The sequence below is a fragment of the Rutidosis leptorrhynchoides genome, chromosome 3 (assembly GCF_046630445.1).
Source record: "Rutidosis leptorrhynchoides isolate AG116_Rl617_1_P2 chromosome 3, CSIRO_AGI_Rlap_v1, whole genome shotgun sequence".
NCBI lineage: Eukaryota > Viridiplantae > Streptophyta > Magnoliopsida > Asterales > Asteraceae > Rutidosis > Rutidosis leptorrhynchoides.
In genome coordinates this window covers 231,215,280-231,223,601 of record NC_092335.1, presented here as the reverse complement: position 1 = coordinate 231,223,601, position 8,322 = coordinate 231,215,280, and positions in this window count along the sequence as shown.

The window sequence follows — 8,322 nt, the reverse complement described above, 5'->3', positions numbered from 1 at the left end:
ACCTAACACATGTGGGAACCATCATTTGGCAACTAGCATGAAATATCTCATAAAATTACAAAAATATGAGTAATCATTCATGACTTATTTACATGAAAACAAAATTACATATCCTTTATATCTAATCCATACACCAACGACCAAAAACACCTACAAACACTTTCATTCTTCAATTTTCTTCATCTAATTGATCTCTCTCAAGTTCTATCTTCAAGTTCTAAGTGTTCTTCATAAATTCCAAAAGTTCTAGTTTCATAAAATCAAGAATACTTTCAAGTTTGCTAGCTCACTTCCAATCTTGTAAGGTGATCATCCAACCTCAAGAAATCTTTGTTTCTTACAGTAGGTTATCATTCTAATACAAGGTAATAATCATATTCAAACTTTGGTTCAATTTCTATAACTATAACAATCTTATTTCAAGTGATGATCTTACTTGAACTTGTTTTCGTGTCATGATTCTGCTTCAAGAACTTCGAGCCATCCAAGGATCCATTGAAGCTAGATCCATTTTTCTCTTTTCCAGTAGGTTTATCCAAGGAACTTAAGGTAGTAATGATGTTCATAACATCATTCGATTCATACATATAAAGCTATCTTATTCGAAGGTTTAAACTTGTAATCACTAGAACATAGTTTAGTTAATTCTAAACTTGTTCGCAAACAAAAGTTAATCCTTCTAACTTGACTTTTAAAATCAACTAAAAACATGTTCTATATCTATATGATATGCTAACTTAATGATTTAAAACCTGGAAACACGAAAAACACCGTAAAACTGGATTTACGCCGTCGTAGTAACACCGCGGGCTGTTTTGGGTTAGTTAATTAAAAACTATGATAAACTTTGATTTTAAAGTTGTTATTCTGAGAAAATGATTTTTATTATGAACATGAAACTATATCCAAAAATTATGATTAAACTCAAAGTGGAAGTATGTTTTCTAAAATGGTCATCTAGACGTCGTTCTTTCGACTGAAATTACTACCTTTACAAAAATGACTTGTAACTTATTTTTTCGACTATAAACCTATACTTTTCTGTTTAGATTCATAAAATAGAGTTCAATATGAAACCATAGCAATTTGATTCACTCAAAACGGATTTAAAATGAAGAAGTTATGGGTAAAACAAGATTGGATAATTTTTCTCATTTTAGCTACGTGAAAATTGGTAACAAATCTATTCCAACCATAACTTAATCAACTTGTATTGTATATTATGTAATCTTGAGATACCATAGACACGTATACAATGTTTCGACCTATCATGTCGACACATCTATATATATTTCGGAACAACCATAGACACTCTATATGTGAATGTTGGAGTTAGCTATACAGGGTTGAGGTTGATTCCAAAATATATATAGTTTGAGTTGTGATCAATACTGAGATACGTATACACTGGGTTGTGGATTGATTCAAGATAATATTTATCGATTTATTTCTGTACATCTAACTGTGGACAACTAGTTGTAGGTTACTAACGAGGACAGCTGACTTAATAAACTAAAAACATCAAAATATATTAAAAGTGTTGTAAATATATTTTGAACATACTTTGATATATATGTATATATTGTTATAGGTTCGTGAATCAACCAGTGGCCAAGTCTTACTTCCCGACGAAGTAAAAATCTGTGAAAGTGAGTTATAGTCCCATTTTTAAAATCTAATATTTTTGTGATGAGAATACATGCAGGTTTTATAAATGATTTACAAAATAGACACAAGTACGTGAAACTACATTCTATGGTTGAATTATCGAAATCGAATATGCCCCTTTTTATTAAGTCTGGTAATCTAAGAATTAGGGAACAGACACCCTAATTGACGCGAATCTTAAAGATAGATCTATTGGGCCTAACAAACCCCATCCAAAGTACCGGATGCTTTAGTACTTCGAAATTTATATCATATCCGAAGGGTGTCCCGGAATGATGGGGATATTCTTATATATGCATCTTGTTAATGTCGGTTACCAGGTGTTCACCATATGAATGATTTTTATCTCTATGTATGGGATGTGTATTGAAATATGAAATCTTGTGGTCTACTGTTACGATTTGATATATATAGGTTAAACCTATAACTCACCAACATTTTTGTTGACGTTTAAAGCATGTTTATTCTCAGGTGAATATTAAGAGCTTCCGCTGTTGCATACTAAAATAAGGACAAGATTTGGAGTCCATGTTTGTATGATATTGTGTAAAAAACTGCATTCAAGAAACTGATTTCGATGTAACATATTTGTATTGTAAACCATTATGTAATGGTCGTGTGTAAACAGGATATTTTAGATTATCATTATTTGATAATCTACGTAAAGCTTTTTAAACCTTTATTTATGAAATAAAGGTTATGGTTTGTTTTAAAAATGAATGCAGTCTTTGAAAAACGTCTCATATAGAGGTCAAAACCTCGCAACGAAATCAATTAATATGGAACGTTTTTAATCAATAAGAACGGGACATTTCAATCGAGGTGTTAAGATGCCACTCGGGTGTAGCATCGAGGTGTTTAGATGCCACCTAGGAATGTAGTGTCGAGGTGTTAAGACACCACTCCGTAAATTAATGAGTGATGCATCGAGGTGTTAAGATGCCACTCGGGGTGATGTGCGGAGGTGTTAAGGTGCCCTAACGGATGTTGTGAACACCGATGGCGTTTTCGCGAGCGCCGTTCCCTTGTACTATTGGTTAACCATGGTTATTTGTGTTGTAAGCATATTATATTATTCGAGTTATATTCATATGCGGTTGTTATGCTAGCTTGTGGTATTGGAGATTTATAGCTTGCTATTGTGACGATAAGCTAAATGTGTATGCTAGCGTATTTGCGGTTTGGTGTGTAAGTGTATGCGAGTAGGTATAATTATATATGTATTCGTATAATTATTGCATTCACTAAGCTTTGCTTACCCTCTCATTATTTACCATTTTATAGGTTCGGTTGTGGACAAGGGTAAGGGCATTATCATGGAATAGAGATTCCCGCTTTGTTGATTAGGGGACGCTTTTTGGAAGTTTAGTTCTTGGAGTTTGACCGAGACTTGGGTAGTTTAATCCCAAACGCCATGCTCGTAGTGTAGTTTGGTACTTAAACTTTTTGGCGGTCAAAACTCATATTTTGTATTAAACTCGTAAAACGGCCGAAGTGGGCCCCGCTTTGTAAAGCTTATTTTACATTTGAATTGTGTTAGTTTTACATATTTGAATGTGTGTTTAAAAGCGTGTCGTCTAAAAATGTCGGGAACTAGTCGATCTTTTCACATTTTGAGACTTTCCGGACAGACCCGAATGGCGCGCCGCGTGGCCATCCTGGCGCGCCGCGCCAGTTCATTGTGCAGCAAATTTTTTTTTTATTTTGTATTTTTTCACGTGGTTTGCTCGCGGGTTGGTTTGGGTTGTTACATGAGGTTAAAAGGCTTATGCAAAACAAGATACCAATTGTTAAGGTTCGATGGAATGCTTGTAGAAGACCCGAGTTCACCTGGGAACATGAAGACCATATAAAGAAGGAATACCCGCACTTATTTCCAGAAGACGCGTCAACACCTTCAACCGCTTAAAATTTCGGGACGAAATTTATTTAACGGGTAGGTACTGTAGTGACCCAAACTTTTTCTATGATTATATATTAAATGAAAACTATATTTTCATGATTAAATGTTTCCAATATTTTAAACAATCAAACTTGTTAAGACTTGATTATTTGAAATGAGTTTCATGTAGACAATTGACCACCCAAGTTGACCGGCGATTCACGAACGTTAAAACTTGTAAAAACGACATGATGATATTTATGGACATATATATGGTTAACACGAGATTATGATAAGTAAGTATCTCACTAAGTATATTAACAATGTGTGATATACATAAAAAATGAGAATATTGAATTATGAAGCTCGAAATGATATACATAATGATTATCGTTATAACAACGTCTTACTAAATACATATGTATTGTATTAAGATATTGATATACTATATTTAACATGATAAAATGATAATTAAGTATACCATTGTGTGTATTAACAATGAACTATACAAGTAAGATGAGACTACTAACTTAAGGATTATTGTTGTAATAGTATTTTAACATATATATATATATATAATATATATATGTAATGATTATTGTTGTAATAGTATTTTAACATATATATATATATATATATATATATATATATATATATATATATATATATATATATATATATATATATATATATATATATGATGTTAAGATATATTCATACACCATGTTATCATGTTAACATAACAATTTAACATCTCATTTAAGTATAATAACAATGAATTAATTACATTTAACAAGATCATTAACTTAAAGGTTCCGAAACAACACTTACATATAACGACTAACGATGACTTAACGGCTCAGTTAAATGTATATACATGTAGTGTATTAAGATGTATTAATACACTTTTAGAAGACTTCATGACATATATCAAAGTACTTTTACTTAACAAAAATACTTACAATTGCATTCTCATTCATTTTCATCAACAATTCTACTCGTATGCACCCGTATTCGTACTCGTACAATACCCAGCTCCTAGACGTATATAATATTGGTATATACATATAATAATTCAGCTCTTAGCAGCCCTTGTGAGTCACCTAACCATGTGGGAACCATCATTTGGAAACTAGCATGAAATATCTCACAAAATTACAAACTAATGTGACTTTAAATGGACATGCATGATCACATTTTCAACATCACCATTATCACTTTCATTTTCAACTTTCATGCATCAAATTGATCTGTCTCTTGTTCTTTCATATTGTTCTAAGTGTTTTTTATCATTTCCTTCATAATCTACATCAATCTAGCTCATAAATCCTAACCTATATCAACTTATAAAACAACTACTCAAGAAAACTTCAAGAACACTTTCATGTTTGCAAGTCTACTTCCAAGCTTTCTAATCCATTCCAAGTAATCATCTAAGCTCAATAAATCTTTCTTATTTACATTAATATATCTTTCTAATACAAGGTAATACTCATATTCAAACTTTGATTCAATTTCTATAACTATAACTATCTTATTTCGAGTGAAAATCTTACTTGAACTTGTTTTCGTGTCATGATTTTACTTCAAGAACTTTCAAGCCAAGAATCCTTTGAAGCTAGATAAATTTTTGTCACTTCCAGTAGATTTACCTACTAAACTTGAGGTAGTAATGATGTTCATAACATCATTCGATTCATATATATATAACTATCTTATTCGAAGATTTGAACATGTAATCACTAGAACCTAGTTTAGTTAATTCTAAACTTGTTCGCAAACAAAGTTAATCCTTCTAACTTGACTTTTAAAATCAACTAAACACATGTTCTATATCTATATGATATGTTAACTTAATGATTTAAAACCTAGAAACACGAAGAACACCGTAAAACCTGACATACGTCGTCGTAGTGAAATCGGGGGCCGTTTTGGGTTAGAAAAATAAAAACTATCTTAATCTTTGAATTGGAAGTTTGTTTTCTGAAAAAAATGATATTATATATAAATATGATACTATATCCAAAAATCATGATAAAACACAAAGTTGAAGTATGTTTTTCAAAATGGTCATCAAGATGTCGTTTTTTCGACGAAAATGACTACCTCTTTTAAAAATGACTTGTAACCTATATTTCCGACTATAAACTTATATGTTTTCTGTTTAGTTTCATAAATTTCAGTTCATTATGAAACCATAGCAACTTGAATCACTCAAAACGGATTTGAAACGAAGAAATGAAGGGTAAAACAAAATTGGATAAATTTGCTAGTTTTAGCTACGAAAATTTTGTAACAAATCTAGACTAAACATATCATAACTTATTTATATTGTATTATACATGTATTCTAACATATATTATGTAATCTTGGGATACCATAGATATGTATACAATGTTTTGACATATCATATCGACCCATCTATATATATTATTTGGAACAACCATAGACACTCTATATGCAGTAATGCTTGAGTTAGCTATACAGGGATGAGGTTGATTTCAAAAATATATATACTTTAAGTTGTGATCTAGCCTGAGACGTGTATGCACTGGGTCATGGATTGATTCAAGATAATATATATTGATTTATTTTTGTACATCTAAATGTGAACAACTATTTGTAGATTACTAACGAGGACTGCTAACTTAACAAACTTAAATCATAAAAACGTAATGTTGTGAATATATTTCGATCATACTTTGATATATATGTACACATTTGTTATAGGTTCGTGAATCGACCATTGGCCAAGTCTTATTTCCAACGAAGGAAAAATCTGTGAAAGTGAGTTATAGTCCCACTTTTTAAATCTAATATTTTTGGTATGAGAATACATGCAGTTTATAAATGTTTTACAAAATAGACACAACTACGTGAAACTACATTCTATGGTTGAATTATTAAACCGAATATGCCCCTTTTTAGTATGATAATCTAAGAATTAGGGAACAGACACCCTAATTGACGCGAATCCTAAAGATAGATCTATTGGGCTCAACAAACCCCATCCAAAGTATCGGATGCTTTAGTACTTCGAATTTATCATGTCCGAAGGGAGTCCCGAAATGATAGGGGATATTCTATATGTATCTTGTTAAGGTCGGTTACCAGGTGTTCACCGTATGAATGATTTTTATCTCTATGCAGTTTGCGAAATGCCTAATACGAAATGTGTATGATAGTGTTCCAAATGAACATATATTTAGTAGCAATATCGTTCCAATATGTAAAGTTTTTAAATGTAATTTCCTTATTTTTAGTTGTAATAGTTAAATAAATAAGTGCGAAGACGAAAGACGCAAATCGCTCGAAAATGAAGATTTAAAGACAAAAACGAAGATTTGAAAGACCAAAACGTCCAAAAAGCTCAAATGTACAAGATACAATCAAAAAGGTTCAAATTATTGATGAAGAACGTCTAAAAATGACAAGAGTACAAGTTACAAAACGCAAAGTACAAGATATTAAATTATACGAAAGGACGTTCGAAAATCCGGAACCGGGACATGAACCAACTCTCAACGCTCGACGCAACGGTGTAAAAATTACGAGTCAACTATGCACAAGAATAAAATATAATATTTAAATAATTCATAATAAGAATAATATTAAATAATAAAAAGTTGTTAATTGAGCATAGTTCAGGGGTCGTAAATGAAAATTCAATTTCTAATTTGCCTATAAAAGGCTATATTACGTTCGATGTAAAAAGAAAAAAAACTTTTCCGATCTTTTTTCTTCGATCAATTATCAATATCAATTATCAATATCTATATTCTATATCTCTATCATAATGTTAATGTAATAAGATATAACAATAATCTTAATTTTAAGTTTAAATTATGATAATAATAAGATTTATGATAGAGATCATTTGAGTGTGTAAGTCGAAATTCTGTCCGTGTAACGCTACGCTATTTTTAATCATTGTAAGTTATGTTCAACCTTTTTACATTAATGTCTCGTAGCTAAGTCGTTATTATGCTTATTTAAAATGAAGTACTCATGATGTTGGGCTAATTACTAAAATTGGGTTATTGAACTTTGTACCATAATTAAGGTTTGGGCAAAAGACCGACACTTGTGGAAATTGGATTATTGACTATTAATAGATGGGGGGTATTGTCTAATTGAGTGACAACTCATTGGAGTCTGTCGAACCTATCTTCAAATTAATTAACCTAATAATTAATAATGATTATGGTTGTCCTATTTAGTGATGTTCATATGGAATCTGTTATAATCATTTAATTAATCAATTGGGTTGGGTAATTGATTATTCATTCTGATCAAGTGGATGAATTAATATTCATAAACTAATTAAAACAAGGGGTGAATTACATACAGTGATAACTGGTGTAATTGTTGACAGAAGTGATAACTGCGTCACAGTTTAAATCCTTAATCAGTTGGAATATTTGACTTCGGGTATAAGGGTAATTTGACGAGGATACTCGCACTTTATATTTATGACCGATGGACTATTATGGACAAAAACCAGATAGATGTATCAAATAAACCAGGACAAAGGACAATTAACCCATGGTAATAAATTAAAATCAACACGTCAAACATCATGATTACGGAAGTTTAAATAAGCATAATTCTTTTATTGTATTTCTCATCGTATCTTTATTTACTGTCATTTTATTACTCGCAATTTTATTTTCTGTCATTTTATTTATCGCAATTTATTTTACGCACTTTAATTTTTGTCATTTATTTTTACGCTTAAAATCGACAAACCGGTCATTAAACGGTAAAACCCC